This window comes from Phoxinus phoxinus (genome assembly GCF_949152265.1).
Source record: "Phoxinus phoxinus genome assembly, chromosome: 23".
NCBI lineage: Eukaryota > Metazoa > Chordata > Actinopteri > Cypriniformes > Leuciscidae > Phoxinus > Phoxinus phoxinus.
Genome location: NC_136898.1, coordinates 27653708 through 27671262, shown reverse-complemented (window position 1 = coordinate 27671262; position 17555 = coordinate 27653708). Strand labels below are relative to the sequence as shown.

General features: G+C 42.1%; 1 long non-coding RNA gene across 1 annotated transcript; it reads right to left on the bottom strand.

Annotated features, from left to right (window-relative positions):
• Positions 1–332: 332 nt before the first annotated feature.
• LOC306992030 lies at positions 333–1493 on the bottom strand. The gene is made up of 3 exons (XR_013796207.1): positions 1346–1493; positions 916–1198; positions 333–802 (listed from the first exon to the last, which is right to left on the bottom strand). It is a non-coding gene; the product is annotated as an uncharacterized lncRNA (long non-coding RNA).
• Positions 1494–17555: the final 16062 nt, after the last annotated feature.

Sequence of the window (17555 nt, the reverse complement as noted above, 5' to 3'; positions counted from 1 at the left end):
GTAAATTCACCAAACACTACACAAGACCAATGTTGCAGACTGAAGAAACTCATTTATTTCTCAACAAGCTCAAAATGTTGACATGGAGATTCATAATACTGTAACCAAACGTCACTTTACGTAAAAAAAAAAAAAAAAAAAAAAAAACAACACACTAGACATTGTCTCTGCGCCTAGCTGGATCTGGCCAGAGAATTTCATCAACATCGCAGGCAATGTTGTCATTAGCAAGACACCTTGGAAAGAAACGTCTTGAATGACGAATCCATCCTTGTATTGCTGCTACCTCCATCTGGTCACAGGCGTCCTCCATGGCTTGGATGAAGGGTATCTCAGCCTGGAGACGGAGATCATATACCTTCCACCGCCATGCCGAGAAAAACTCTTCTATAGGGTTGAGGAATGGAGAGTATGGTGGAAGATATAAGACGGTGAAATGTGGATGTTGCTGAAACCAGTTCTGAACCAGAGCAGAGCGGTGGAAAGACACATTGTCCCAGACAACGATGTATTGCATATGATCGATTTGATTTGCTGCTGTTATGTTGTGCAATTGGTCCAAGAATGTAAGTATGAGTGCTGTGTTGTAAGGGCCCATGTGGGCATGGCGGTGGAGGACCCCATTCTGTGTAATGGCTGCACAGAGTGTTATATTACCCCCACGTTGCCCCGGGACATTGACTATAGCCCTGTGGCCAATGATGTTTCTTCCCCTCCTTCGTGTTCTCGTCAGGTTGAAGCCAGCCTCATCGACATAAATTAACTCATGCTGGATCTCCTCTCCATCCATTCGTAAAACTCTCTGAAAAACAGTGTCAGGCAAAATTGTGTAGTTCAGTGTAGATCTAGTATACATATTACAGTAAAAGATTATGAGACAGTATGCAAGATCACACTGCTAAAGTGAATACATACCTCTGCATAATCATGCCGCAGTCGTTTCACCCTTTCGGAATTGCGCTCGAAAGGCACTCGATAAATTTGCTTCATTTGAATATGTTTTTTTTTTAGGATGCGTGCCAATGTTGATGTTGAGACCTGATGGATATTGTTGAAAATGGCGTGGTCATTGACAATGTTAGCTTGGAGCTGCTTGAGTGTTATAGCATTGTTGGCCAAAACCATGTTAACTATCTCCCTCTCTTGCTGTTCTGTGAACATAGGAGGCCTTCCCCCTTGTCGTCCCTGACCCTCAATCCTATGTAGAAAAAAAAAACAGTATACAATAGTACAGTAATTTCACAGGAAAAGGTAACAGAAGTGCTGATAGTGCATAGAATACAGTACTGTAAGCAGTTACTGAAACCGTGCAGATGTTTTTGATATGATGATATTTTTACAATACCTATTTTCCAGTCGAAATGTTCTTAACACACTTGCCACTGTGTATCGGCTTAGATTTGGCTGTACTCGCAGTCCAGCCTCCCTCAGCGTCAGGCCGTGGTTGACAACGTGGTCAACCAGTGTTGCGCGGATCTCATTGGTCAGATTCGGTCCTCTTTAAACACCTTCTGGTCTTCCCCTTCCTCCCCTTCCTCGTCCTCCTCCTCGTCGTCCTCCTCCTCGTCCTCCTCCTCGTTCTCCTCCTCCTCGTTCTCCTCCTCCTTGTTCTTGTTCTCCTCTTCCTCCTCCTCGTTCTCCTCCTCCTTGTTCTCCTCCTCCTCCTCGTTCTCCTCCTCCTTGTTCTTGTTCTCCTCTTCCTCCTCCTCGTTCTCCTCTTCCTCGTTCTCCTCCTCGTCCTCCTCGTCCTCCTTGTCTTACTCTTTCTCTGACTCTTTCCATTGTGCTTGAAGACAGATGAACTCACCTGCTGCTTTTTATAGTGCTTATACACCTGATTGGTGTGTCTGCAATTAAGCAAACGAGTGTTCGCACACCTGATGACTGTGTTGAACCAATTGGTTGTACGGTGCGGTAATTTGACAGTCAGTGCTTTGGTATTGCAAGGAAGTGACTTCATGATAGATTTTTGTGTGTAATGTATGTTAAGTGTGTTTAGTGTTTTGCAAATCACTGTGTGTAGAGTTTTGCAACAAGTGTGAGGTTGACAATGTGCTTATAGTTGTGCAAATATGGGCTGATGTTTTGCTTCTTGGGTGTAAGGTTTTGCTAATAGTGTACTACTTTTAATTTTAGTGTGTTAGCAATCCAAAAAAACTGTAAGGCTATAATGAACATGCTGCGATGTCAAGATTGAAATGCTGTGTGTGTGTGTGTGTGTGTGTGTGTGTGTGGCTCGATCGAATGGAGACATAAAAACATACTCCGTCATTTTGTTCACACAGGACATCATTCAAAGTGTTTCTCTATATTTGTGTACACTCGCAATAAAGCACAACATTGTGCTTTTGTTAAACTATAAACTCTTGTCAAACTGTAACCTACAACTGTCACCCAACCAAAATATCACACACACACACACACACACACACACACACACACACACACACACACACACACTCACACACACAGAATGGCAGAGAGACAGAGAGAGACACAATCCACATTCAAACCACAATATCTGACTTTCTGTTGGTCGGAGCTAATGACTGTAAATTAGAAAGTTGTTCGGCTTGATAAGATCAATATACACGCTGAGTTTTGTAACTGTAGGTAAAACTATAACTAAGTTATAACACACTTTATGCATCCTTTTTTAATCATAAATTTGTTTCCTCGCCACGGCCAAACCGTTCGAGATATCAAAAATCCCCTGGCAATTTATCTTCTTCCATGTCTTGACTTCATGCTGACCGAGTTTCGTGGTCATCGGATGAATTCTCTAGGAGAAGTGTTTCAAATGCGAGAGCAAGCGTTCTCCAATCAACCCGTAATAGCCGACTTCCTGTTGGGCTGGCGTAAAACTTGACCCAGGGAAAGTTGTTCGGCCCGATTAAATCTATAAGTGTACCGAGTTTCATATTAATTCATGCAAGCGTGTTTGATATACGGACAAGTGTTCGAATCCCATTCCAGGGGGCGCTGTCGAGCCCCCCTGCCACGCCCGGGTACCAGCTTCAGCCTGGCCCTAATGGCCGCGGGTTCTGACCTGTGTGCAAAATTTCAAGAGTTTTCGAGCACGTTAAGGCCCTCAAAAGTGCCAGAGATTTTGCACACAGCAGAGAAAGGGTTAAACTAAACTAGCCCCCCTCCTCACACACACACACACACACACACACAGAGGGGCAGAAGGAAAATGCTCCAAACAGTACACATTCAAACCAAAATATCTGACTTCCTGTTGGTCGGAGCTAATGACTGTAAATTAGAAAGTTGTCCGGATCGAAGAGAAGAATATACGTACCGAGTTTGGTTACTGTAGGTAAAACTAATACCCCATTTTTGACTAAAGGTGGCGCTACTGAGCCCCTTACCACGCCCGTTTCTGAAACTTCGCACATGTCTATTACACAATAAATGTCAAATGCATGTTGAGTTTCATGCAATTTGAAGCATGTTAAGAGCCTCAAATGCATCCAAAAAGAATATAAAAGTTTAAAGCGTTGCCATGGCGACAGTATTAAAGATATCAATAATCCTTTCACAGGTCTACATCTGTCGTGTGTTTACATTATACAGATTAAGTTTGAAGCAAATCGGGTAAAAATAAGAGGGTGATTTCAAAGCATTTTGAAAGTGACACACTTCCTGCTGCCAGTTGGTGGCGCTATAACTTTGACTCACAATAGTCACATCCATGTGATCGGCCTCTTACAGCGAACACACTGCTGAAGTTTCATCAAGATCAGTTAATGTATGAGGATGTTATAACACACTTCCTGTTTCCAATATTCGCCATAAATTCGTTTCCTCGCCACGGCCAAACCGTTCGAGATATCAAAAACCCCCTAGCAACTTTTCATCCTCAATGTCTTGACTTCATGCACACCGAGTTTCGTGGTGATTGGTTGAATCGTCTAGGAGGAGTATTTTAAATTCCATTGCATGTGTTTTTTAAACTACGCCAAATAGCCGACTTCCTGTTGGGCTGGGGTAAAAAGTCAGAGCATGAAGGATATATGAACCGATGAGATCTATAAGTGTACCGAGTTTCATATTATTTCATGCAAGCGTGTTTGATTTATGGACCAAGTTTTCGGACCCCGTTACAGGGGGCGCTGTCGAGCCCCCCTGCCACGCCCGGGTACCAGCTTCAGTCCGGCTCTAATGGCCGCGGGTTCTGACCCGTGTGCAAAGTTTCAAGAGTTTTTGAGCACGTTAAGTCCCCCAAAAGTGGCAAAAACCTTGAAAAAAAAATTATTATAAAGAAGAAGAAGAAGAATAACAAAAAACCCTTAGAAGAACAATAGGGCTCTGCGCCCTTTCAGGGCTTGGGCCCTAAATATATAGGAACCCTAAAGGCACCGGGGTGGCGGATTTATATATATATATATATATATATATATATATATATATATATATATATATATATATATATAAATATAGCTGCAAGCAGCGATTACGGGCCCAAGCCGGTGGCACCGCCACCCCGGTGCCTTTAGTTGCACTAAAGGCACCAGGAAGACGGTGCCACCGGCTTGGGCCCTCCATCGCTGCTTGCAGCTATATTTATTTATTTATATATATATATATATATATATATATATATATATATATATATATATATATATATAAATCCGCCACCCCGGTTCACTTACTATTCACTTACCTGCTTCATCATTTCCTCCCTCCAGTAGATGTTCCTCACTTCTGATCGCATTGGCCCATATTGAATATTATTGCTAGGTGTAGCATATCAGTTACGTGGTGCGCTACACGCTACATATATATATATATATATATATAATTTTTTTTCTTATATGTGCCCTCGATGCGCACTTTTGCAGAACCCACACTGATATAAATAAATAAATATAGCTGCAAGCAGCGATTACGGGCCCAAGCCGGTGGCACCGCCACCCCGGTGCCTTTAGTTGCACTAAAGGCACCAGGAAGACGGTGCCACCGGCTTGGGCCCTCCATCGCTGCTTGCAGCTATATTTATTTATTTATATATATATATATATATATATATATATATATATATATATATATATATAAATCCGCCACCCCGGTGCCTTTAGGGTTCCTGTGCACGACGGGCAATAACGTAACTCCGCTTTGACTGTCGAGAAGAAGTCTGCTTTAGAGCTTGGATCAGTGTGGGTTCTGCAAAAGTGCGCATCGAGGGCACATATAAGAAAAAAAATTATATATATATATATATATATATGTAGCGTGTAGCGCACCACGTAACTGATATGCTACACCTAGCAATAATATTCAATATGGGCCAATGCGATCAGAAGTGAGGAACATCTACTGGAGGGAGGAAATGATGAAGCAGGTAAGTGAATAGTTGACTATCTGGTTCTATTTGTAGTTTGTTTCAATTCAAATTAATTACATGTGAACAATTAATCAATGACATTCAGTAAATAAAATACAAATATTGTCATCTTCTATTGTTTCTTGTAGGCTGAAAGATTCAACAACTCAAAGGTTTCAATTCAATGAAGTTTCATATTTTTTCACTCAACGTGTAAATAAAGTGGACTCTCAAAACTCAACACTTTGTCTGTCTCTTTCACCTTAGCCAAAGTAAATTACAATAATAAAACAATATTACATTCAAAATGTACAAAACTCAATGTACAAAAAGTGTGAGTATATATTCAATTTGACCCAAAATAAATTCAAATATAGAAGTTTTTCCAATAATTCACTTTTCTTTTCAAAACAAAACAGTAATTGGAAATACAGAACCCAACAATTTGACTCAGTCAAATAAATGATCAAATGGCTCAGTTCAGAGAGTCATGTAACTCTTTCGATCGGTTTGAGTTCCAAAAAATAAAGTCTCTCCTTTTCAAGGGCAAAAATCAACAAGTTCGAGGAAATAGTCTTTCGTTTCCGAAAAAACAAGAAAGATCAGAATTAGGGCTGCCCCCGACTAAAGATATTCCTAGTCGACTAACACTCCTGCATTTTAGCGATTAGTCGAATAATCGTTCATTTATGATATTAATATAAAACTTGCGTATATACAAGGAAAGGTATAGTCCAAGTTGAAGTTTAACACTTCCATATGACAGAAAATGCTAAAGCATGATATTAGCGCGTTCAAAATGAAAATGAAGCGCTTAAAACAGAATAGTAAAGCATTTAAAGTATACAGCGCGTGCACGTTATAGGCTAATTATAACATAAAACGGCAATCAGACTGCCTGCGCATTTTAATAATTTATTATCAAAAAAATACAAACTGTAACAGTTACATGTCAGTTTTGAATAAAATAAAATAAAATTCGTTCTTTAAAATAAATTAAATAAACTTATTAGTAACTTAGGCCTAGTACAAAACAAGGCAAAAAAACAAAAACAAATAAATACTGTATCAAAAACGCTGTTTGGTATAAAAATAAAATACAGTGGAAAATTAATATAATTTTTATATTGTTCAAAAGGAAAATTAACAAAACCGAACAATTTAATAAATGTACGGCACATCGCACAACGCCAAAACTTAGAATAAAAAAGAAGGCGGCAAACAAATCAACAGCCTAAGTATTTGATTAAATTGTTTAGAACTAGGCTATATTTAAGACAAAATGTGGAACAAATAGGCTAATTTAAAGAACACTAATACAAATCAAAAATATCAGAGCAAAGCCGCAAACTGCCATTAAGACGACGGATGAGTTAACTGAAACAACAAATTGCAAACATCAGACTAATTTTTCTTACAGAATAAAAAACAACTTCTGCATTAGGCTATATAAAAACGAATAAATAAAAATAATATTTATTTAATTTTGTACAGCCTATAGGCTACCCGTTATAAAATAAAACACCCGTTGTTGTTTTTATTTTATAGCCTAACGGATAGCAAACAACACTACAAAAAGGAAATTAAGCATTCTTACTTAAGCTTTCAATTCGATTTTATTTTTTTCATATTATGTGTGAGGAACACCAGCTTGTCCACATTGTTGGGAAGAAGGGAGCTTCTCGACTTGTTCACAATGAAGCCGGCCTTTGAAAAGATGCGCTCTGATGGAGTGGATGTGGAAGCGATACAGTGGAGGCGTTTAGCTGCTTTAGCGAGCTTTGGATATCGATGTAAAAAAAATTGCCACCTATCCAATGGTCCCGAATCAACCTTTGTTTTATTTGCCAAGTACATTTTTAGTTCATCTCTTCTGCATGCTCCTCCTCATCAATGGGCATCAGCATGGATATCTCGGCCTGCTTTTCCTTTTTCGGTTCGGGCTCACCCTCCTGCAGGGCTAAAGTCTTGTTTATACTCGACGCGTCCGCACGAGCGCGAGTCTCCGCTGACTGCGCGCGCGCCTCTCCAAACGGTCGAGGAGAATTATACTTGACGCGCTCGCCGTTGTACTATTCGTTGAAACTACAGGGGGCGACTCGAGTAATTGTCCTCTCTAAACCATCAGGAATCGGTGAGAAGAAGAAATATAAACACGTGACAATGTTTATTTTAGTTTTCACCATAGATCTCGTTGATCTCTCGTTGCTTTGATGTCATGTCATACACTGACTGCGCATTGTGCGCAGCCCCTGATTGCGTAATTTTTTCACGTGATTTTTTTTTTTTTTTTTTTTTTTGCGACTAACCGACTAATGAAAATGTATTCGACCAAGCCCTCTTCATATCGACTAACATTTAGTCGACTATTTGGGGGCAGCCCTAATCAGAATTGTCCTACCATTTGATGGTCAAAAAGCATAGTTCAAAGTGGAACGGGTCCGTGGGCAGCTAGCTCGCCATTTGTGCGCACACAATCATGCCATTTAATCAGACAATTCCTCTCCAGGAGATTATGTTTGGCACAAAGCAGGAATCTCTCGCAGGCGATCACATAGATAGAAACACAGAACAAACAAAAAAACCCAGCCTTGCAAAATACAAGGCAAACACAATAATTAATCTCAGATTCAAACATTCTTGTAACAAATATACATTTTCAAAATAACACATCAATCTAACTTCACATTTATTTAAACTCATCAATGCTTATAAATCAATCGCTCTCACTTCATCATGACACAATTAGCATTTCTCTTTCACATGTGGTAGCTTTAGCCCACGTGCTATCCAATTCAGCTCACGCATTACTAGTGGCCTGTTCTACTAGCTCTTGCTAAATCACTTCAGGGATTTTGGCATGTCTTTGATATGAAACGGATTGATAGCTGAATTTTCACTCACCAAAGCGATATAGAATCAGTTTCATAAAAGAAAGATCATTCACGTCGATTCACTCCGAAATCCTTTACATCTGCTCTCCTCCGATCATCAATTCACTCTTTTCTCTCTTCGACGACTTTTCAGGCTAATGTATCCAAAGTCCAACTTTCCAGATGCACTTAGTTCTGTACAAGATTCATTCTTTAACGCAGAGTTTCTGAAGAAATACTCCGTGCTGCTGTTTCATCTAATGCGCTCTCATCTGCTCACTGCTGAAGACAGCGCCCGCGCGACCTGTGGGCGGCTTCCTCAATATGCTGCTACTATTGGCTCACAGAGGTGTCAGTCACTGCAGCACGATGTGTGGTTGGATACATGTCTTTTCCGTCTAGAACACTCTTTTTCCTTTAACCCTTTACTGGTAATAAATGCTATCTGGGTTACATATATATACCGGTATGTGTGTATATCCCCCCCCCCCCCCCCTCTCTCTATTTTTAACATGTATATTATTATTCTATATATAATAATATAATATATATACTCAAAAGTGCCAGAGATTTTGCACACAGCAGAGAAAGGGTTAAACTAAACTAGCCCCCCTCCTCACACACACACACACACACACACACAGAGACGCCGAGGGGCAGAGGGAAAATGCTCCAAAAGTACACATTCAAACCAAAATATCTGACTTCCTGTTGGTCGGAGCTAATGACTGTAAATTAGAAAGTTGTCCGGATCGAAGAGAAGAATATACGTACCGAGTTTGGTTACTGTAGGTAAAACTAATACCCCATTTTTGACTAATGGTGGCGCTACTGAGCCCCTTACCACGCCCATTTCTGAAACTTCGCAGAAGTGTACTAGGCAATAAATGTGATATGCATGTTGAGTTTCATGCAATTTGAAGCATGTTAAGAGCCTCAAATGCATCCAAAAAGAATATAAAAGTTTAAAGCGTTGCCATGGCGACAGTATTAAAGATATCAATAATCCTTTCACAGGTCTACATCTGTCGTGTGTTTACATTATACAGATGAAGTTTGAAGCAAATCGGGTAAAAATAAGAGGGTGAATTCAAAGCATTTTGAAAGTGACACACTTCCTGCTGCCAGTTGGTGGCGCTATAACTTTGACTCACAATAGTCACATCCATGTGATCGGCCTCTTACAGCGAACACACTGCTGAAGTTTCATCAAGATCAGTTAATGTATGAGGATGTTATAACACCCTTCCTGTTTCCAATATTCGCCATAAATTCGTTTCCTCGCCACGGCCAAACCGTTCGAGATATCAAAAATCCCCTCGCAATTTATCATCCTCAATGTCTTGACTTCATGCACACGTGAGTTTCGTGGCGAGTGGTTGAATCGTTTAGGAGGAGTATTTTAAATTCCATTGAATGCGTTTTTCTAACTACCCCAAATAGCCAACTTCCTGTTGGGCTGGGGTAAAAAGTCAGAGCATGAAGGATATATGAACCGATGAGATCTATAAGTGTACCGAGTTTCATATTATTTCATGCAAGCGTGTTTGATTTATGGACCAAGTTTTCGGACCCCGTTCCAGAGGGCGCTGTCGAGCCCCCCTGCCACGCCCGGGTACCAGCTTCAGTCCGGCTCTAATGGCCGCGGGTTCTGACATTTGTGCAAAGTTTCAAGAGTTTTTGAGCACGTTAAGGCCCCCAAAAGTGCCCAAAAGGTAGTAAAATAATAATTATAAAGAATAATCCTTTGGAAAACAATAGGGCCTTCGCCTTTTCAAGGCTTGGGCCCTAAAAACCCTTAGAAGAACAATAGGGCTCTGCGCCCTTTCAGGGCTTGGGCCCTAATTGGTTGTGGGCTAATGCCACAATAATTTGTTTATTTTATTGGCTACTTATATTTTTCATTTTTTGTTTTGCATTGAATAGGCTACCATTTAAAGGATTTGCTGCACCGCAATGCCATCCTCCCATAGAAAGACACGTTAAGAGCCACCTTTATTTTCTTTATATGCATTAAATCCATTGCGTTCATATTCTTGGCTCGTCTGCTTTTCTGTAGGATAGTTTATTAATAAGGTGTGTACAGCATTAGATCTTCATCACTGAAGTAGCCAAGCCAAGCTTTTTCTTTATTATAAGGATTTTCTTTGGGAGGTAGCCTACGCTTAGCCTAATGTGCAATTAAACGCAATGTTCGTATTCTGGGCTCATCTGCTATTAATAAGGTGTGTACAGAATTTGATCTTTTAACATGAATGTCTATTGGGTGCTGCTATTTCTTCAGCTTTTTGAACGTAGATGTATGATAAAGACATGATAGGCGATCAGTTTTATGTGGATAAAGGCATATTTTAAACATGACTTGTTGGCATGCTTCTGTCTTCGAGAGACAATGGTTTAGAAACCATACATGACTACACATGTCCTTATAAGCCCAAGAAAATATGACGTTTTAACGACATAGCATCTCGTTATTATGACATAATTGAGCGGAAAAAAATAATATTTATGTGACAGCAATGCGTCACCGTAGCCTACGGTAGGCGTCTGAATATTTTGTTATTTTCCCATCCTTACGGTGGAAACCACAATAAATATTAATTTAATTATATAATATAGCCTAGCCCTAGCGCTAACAGTAACAACTCTGCACACACAATAAGTTCTTAACCTATATTACCAACTGTATTGAACCAAACAATGCGCTCATTAAACATGGTGATGTGTAGGCTACGTGTATAGGCACGATTAAACCACTGTAATAAACTACTGTTGCTAACATATTTTTTTCGGTCCAGGTTTACATAAGCCTATTTATTTATTGATTTGAACGTTACTCTGGTATATAACGTTGGTGCTGCTTATTATGATCGCTATAAAAGCTTGGCTTTTATTTTGATAGGCTATATTTACTATTATTTTCGGGTCACGTGGCCAACCTATCTTTCTTTTAAGGCGATCTTCAAACGGAGAAATTAAAAAAGGAATTTCCAAAAACCAAAATCGGACCGTTATTTGTATTTGGTTTAGTCGTTTTTCGTTTTTGGATTCAGAAACCAAAAACGGGAGAACGGCTCTTTTTTGACCGTTTCTTTGTTTTTGGTTTCAAACGACAAACGAAAATAAGGTGGTTTCTTGTTATTTAGTTTTTTGGTTCAAACGAAAAAACAAACTATCAAAACGTACACGGACCACAATGGTGGCGGGTCCGTGTATATTTTGGTCATTGGATTTTCCTTTCAGAAACGGATATTAAAAAACAAAAAACAAGTGGTTATTTGATTTTTGTTTTAAAATACAAAATATAAAATTAAAATACAAAGCGTTTCTCTTTTTCAGTGTCAAAAAGAGATGAGCGAAATTTTAAAAATGGTTTGAATTTCATTTTCTATTTCGGATATCAAAAAATAAAATTACTTTAAAACAGAAACGAAAAAAAGGCCCGTTTGTTCATATTCCGAGACCGGATGTGGCTAGCACTCACGTGACAAGACCGCCACATTTGACAGTGCTTAGCCCAGAATAAAATGTCTTTAGAACCTTACTCAGTTATGATTTTAGACATGGCAAAACAAGGCCTGTCATCCACAGAAATCTCAGCGCAGATATCACAAGTAAATGGGGGAGCAAGAGGATGTTCCGCGAGAAACGTGAGGAGATTTTGCAGTGAAAATGGATTAAGTTTGATGGGACTCCCTGACGCACATTTGGAGTTGGAGGTGGCAAAAGCTATAACCGAGGTATGATCCTGCTTTTTTTTTTTTTTACTACAGAGAGAGAGAGTATTAAATTTATTATTATTATTTTATTATTGTTCATATGTAAATGTTTTATTGTGTTTGTATATATTATGTATATATTTTATTTGTATATGCTTTGGCAACATTGTTTCACAAAACTTTCATGCCAATAAAGCCCTATTGAATTAGAGAGAGAGAGAGAGAGAGAGAGAGAAAGAGAGATGGTTGAAATAAAAACGTCTCCGGTTACTTAACTGTAACCTTGTTCCCTGAGAAAGCGGAACGAGATGCTGCGCTGCTTAGCGCATTGGGAACGTCTTTAATCGTGACCTGCTGTGAATATAGTGTGTAAACACGTCGATGGAATCGACCGGAAGTAATATAGCCTCGGTCGGTGACGTCATCGGCGCGCACCCGCGACGCGAGGCTATAATTAGATGAGCCGCAGGTGCATCGTCAGGATATTTTGTCTGAAGAGCAGTCCTGGGACATCATCAGCACGGCAAAGTAGCGCAGCATCTCGTTCCGCTTTTTCAGGGAACAGGGTTACAGTTAAGTAACCGGAGACGTTCCCTTTCGAAAGCTACAATCGATGCTGCGCTGCTTAGCGCATTGGGAACGAGAATACCCACGCCGCCGTGCTTGAAGGTGTCTGGACTCCCTACGGCTGTGTAGGTGTGCTCACAAGAAACGCAGGAAAGCCCTAGACATTAGCTTGCGATGTCGACTCAAGGACGTGAGAGCCCGGAGTGGTATGAACATCCAAACTATAAAATCTTATGAATGTGTGCGGAGAGGACCAGCCTGCCGCATCACAAACAAACTGCAAGGGGGCACCTCTTGCCAAGGCAGCAGAGGAGGCGACCCCTCTGGTGGAGTGAGCCCTTAGACCCGTTGGCGAAGCTTGGCTGCGCGCCTCATAGGCAAGAGCAATAGCATCCCTGACCCAATGTGACATGGTCTGTTTAGTGGCGGTGGCAGCACCCCTGTTGCTGCCCCCATAACAAACGAATAGTTGCTCTGACTTACGTCACTGGCTAGTGCGGTGGACGTAGGCCTGAAGAGCACGGACTGGACACAGTCTGTGAGATCTCTCCTGCTCCGGCGTTATGAACGGTGGAGGGCAGAAGGCCTCTAGAGTGACCGGATGTACAGCCGAGAATGGTACCTTAGGCAGGTAATCAGGATGAGGATGCAAAATCACTTTCACCATTCCTGGGGCAAAGTCTAAGCAGGATGACGATATTGACAGAGCCTGCATGTGCCCGATTCTTTTTAGAGAGGTTATAGCCATAAGAAAAAAACATCTTTATGGTCAGAAGTTTATCAGACGCTGACTCTTGAGGTTAAAAAGGGGGGTCTCAACCAGACCCTCTAGGACTATTGCTAAGTCCCACGAAGGGATCTTTGGTTCTTACGGGAGGCCTCAGTCATCTGGCCCCAATATTGAAGCGAGAAAGAGCGACCACATAAACCTTGAGAGTGGCGGGGCATGTACCTGTTGATAATTTTTCCTGCAGGAAATCCAGAACTGAAGCAATCTGGCAGTTGACCGGATCTGCATTATGTACAACACACCACCTTTCAAAGACACCCCATTTGTTGGCATAACTCTTTCTAGTGGAGGGAGTCCTAACACTTAGAATGGTCTCAATAACGGCAGGCGAAAGCCCAGTGTCCCTCAGTTGGTACCCATCAGGGGCCAAACATGAAGATTCCACAGGTTGGGCCTGGGATGGTATATCGTACCTCCGCCTGAGAAGATCCCTCCTCTCCGGAATCGCCCATGGCGAGCCGTTGAGGAGAGAAATATCTCCAAGAACCATACTCTGTTCGGCCAACGCAGCGCTATCAGTAAGAGGCAAGACCCTTGCTGGCGAACTCTGGCTAGAACTCCTGGGAGCAGAGCCACTGGAGGAAACGCATACAGGCGCATTTTGGGCCATGTGTGCGCAATCGCATCCAGACCCAGGGGGCTGGGTGACTCAGAGAGAAGAGGAGACATTGCGCTGTCCGCTGGGCGGCGAAGAGGTCCACCTCCGCTTCATAAAATCTGGTCCAGATCTGTTTTACTACATCTGGGTGGAATTTCCACTCCCCCATTGGTAATTTCTGTCCGGACAGTAAATTTGCTCCCACATTCAGATGCCCTGGAAATGTACACTGCCCTGAGTGACAGGAACTTTTCCTGGGCCCAGAGAAAATCTGCCTCACTATTCTGTACAGATTGCGTGAGCGTAGACCTCCCTGGTGATTTAAGTAAGAGGCTGCCGCTCTAGCACTAGGACATGACAGCCTCTCAACTGAGGGAGAAAGTATTTCAGGGCCAGAAATACATATTCCATCAACTTGAGGCAATTGATTTGCTAGTCAAGATGATGCCTCCCCAAACCCTTGGGCTGGACGATCACTTAAGACCGCTACCCAGCCCGACAGGCAGGCGTCTGTCGTTAGCATTATGCGACGAGAAGACGCACCAAGAGTGGGACCCAAGGTGAGGAACCGGGGTCTGAACCACGTAGAAAGGGAACGAAGCTACAGCGCGTAACCCTTACCATAAACATGGATTTTAGAAAGTACACGAAGCGTTCAGCGCGTGACTTACCATAAACATGGATTTTTAGAAAGGACACAAAGCACCCAATGCGTGCTCTTGCCTCTATTTGCCCTTGGGGAATTTGAGCCACAAATGAAGTGGTCTCATGTGCAAAAGGCCCAGAGGGATCCCTGTGGACGCAGCTGCCATGAGACCTATCCTGACCTAGCCAGATGTTGCTTTAGGGTGTTTAAAAATGGTCTTGACACGCGGGGGACAGCTGTGCCCCCGATGGTGACAGAGTCCCATTTAAACCCCAAGCACGTTGGAGAGTGAACGCTCTTCTTAGCGTTGCAACTCAACCCCATAGAGAGAAGCGTGGATCGATATTAATGTCGAAAGTGCAAGCTCCTGAGACTGTGCCAGTATCAGTCAATCGTCTATGTAACATGGCTAGGTCGAATGGAAGAACCCGATATTGGTAGGCTTCGCCCCCAAAAGCAAACCTCGGGAGCTTCCTGTGTTGTGGCAATATTTCTAATGAAAATATGCGTCTTTAAGATCGACCGTGAAGATCCAATCATGATGTTGAATTTGCAACACGATCTATTTGATAGTTAGCATCTTGAACTTGAGCGTTCTGACGGAACGGTTCAAGCCTCAAAGATCTAAAAACGGACGCAGTCCCCCATTTCTTCTTGTGACAGCAGATGCGCCTACTTCTGTTTTATGGTAGTGGGAACACACCGTTAAAACGAGGAGGGCATCATATTCCTTTTACTGTCTTTAGGAAACAAAAAGAGATACTCGGCAGTAGCTTTCACGCTGCCAAAGTCTCTTTAAAGGGTACCAAATTTAATACTTCGAATTGGGGGAATGTTAACTGTTCTGTGTCCTGGGCGATAACAGTAAACAACAGAACCTTCAACATTTCGCTGGAAACCGCTACCCCCTGAATCACCAAAGGTGGCAGGGATGTAACAGTGGTTTCGTGAGGGTGTCAGGTAGGAGCTGATTGATGTATTTTACATGCCCTATCCCGAAGGGGCACACCCCCACAGACCTGGGACAAAAAAAAAAACTCAGGATTTCTGTCTCTGGTATAATATGAGGCTGCTGAGCGCGACAAACCGGTCCCCAGTCATTACGAGGGGGAACGCAACTCGCCACACTCTGCTTTTGAGCCCTCTTTTTTTAAAATCAGATCAGCCTGGTACGCCTGCAACACTGCCATAGTGTGCAGAGCAGCACCAGTCTGACCCCCACCAGCGTGGATGTCCTTATACACAGCATGGTGGGGAGTGCTGACTCCTTAAATGACGATGAGCCACAGAGAAGAGATAGCCAGCGAGCGTCTCTTCGGACTGGCGCATCATCGTATGCACATGCCCCCATGATAGTCTAATAAATTGACGTCAAGGGCACAAAGAATAAGGTTTTCCCCATGCACGAGTTAACGTCATGGAGATCCTCAAGGAGGACAGTCAAGCTGTAATCTGGCCACTGCACGAGTCACCAACTCGAGTAACCTCTCACACGCTTATCATAACGAGAGAAGTGCTCGGAGTCAGTACTCTCAAAGTCCATCATAATATATATATATATTTTTTAGATGGCTTTTACAATATTTAATCCCTCAGAATTAAATGTGGCCAAAGAACAGCCAGACAATAAATTATTACAAGCATTTGATATATTGCATTGAATATCTGATTTCTCATCATCATTCAATTCATCAGCAATAAATACAGCCAAATATCAATCAGACACGGTCTGGATGACAGGCTGTATTTAAATCCTTCATAAGATCAGCCTGGTATGTCTGTAGTGTACAGCGCAGTACCAGCCTGACCCGCTGAAAATGCATGTGATAATACGATCCCAGGGGAGAGAAAGCCCGCGCGCGTCTCTCCAATCTGAGACAGCATCATATATTCGCGTGCCTTTGCACCCGCGATAGTCGAATTGATCGACGTCGAGGGCACAAAGACACGTCATGTATATATATTATATTTACATCTTTATTTATAATCTTTGAGTGTCTTTTTTTGTGATAGTGTAGTCTGGCCACTGCACGAACGATCGCCCCGAGCAGTTCTCCTTTTATTATCACGGGAGGAACGCTCGTAGGCGGCAAACTCACGAGATTAAATGTCCTCTGCCCGAGCCGAAGAAGCGCCGAGGCACGCTTCGGTAGTCAGGCAAAAAGGACATCGCGATCTGGAGAGAGAGCAAGCGAAAAGGATGCACCCGTCTCTCGCTCCTCAGCCAGATCGACGCGCGAGCCACACACATTGTGATCGATCGCATTGTGGGTGCCACCCCTTTGAAATAAGCAAAGCGAACGCGAAGCACTTTAACTGTGAACATTCCACTGTGCTCGAATTCACCATGCTCAAACGCAAGGGCAGCATGCTCTTTCCCCAAACAAACAAAGCAGTAAGCGTGTGTATCCAGTTCTGAATAGGACGAAAACATGGAGGGACACAGCGCTTACTTCCTTGACACATTTCTCTTTCTCCTTTACTTTTTCTAAACTCCTTTTTAGATCGTAGAGAGATGAGAAAGAGAAAATCTGCACACTGTCAGTGATAAACTAAATAACTCCTAACAAAGATCTGTAGTAGATAGAGAGGAGATAAATGCTTGCACACCAAACACAGAGAGGTCTCTGAAGACAAAAGACCTGACGATGCACCTGCGGCTCATCTAATTATAGCCTCGCGTCGCGGGTGCGCGCCGATGACGTCACCGACCGAGGCTATATTACTTCCGGTCGATTCCATCGACGTGTTTACACACTATATTCACAGCAGGTCACGATTAAAGACGTTCCCAATGCGCTAAGCAGCGCAGCATCGATTGTAGCTTTCGAAAGGGAACAGTCAAGTCAGCACTGAACATGGGTCTGTAAACCAATTTACAATTGACTGGTCTGTAATATGAGAATTATTGTTATTGAGATTAAAAAATAAATAAATGGCTGTAAACTGTCCCAAAATATATACCTCTCAAAAAATGTACTATAGCCTACAGTAAATTTAATATTTAATAGATTTAAGAATTGAAGTTAAAAG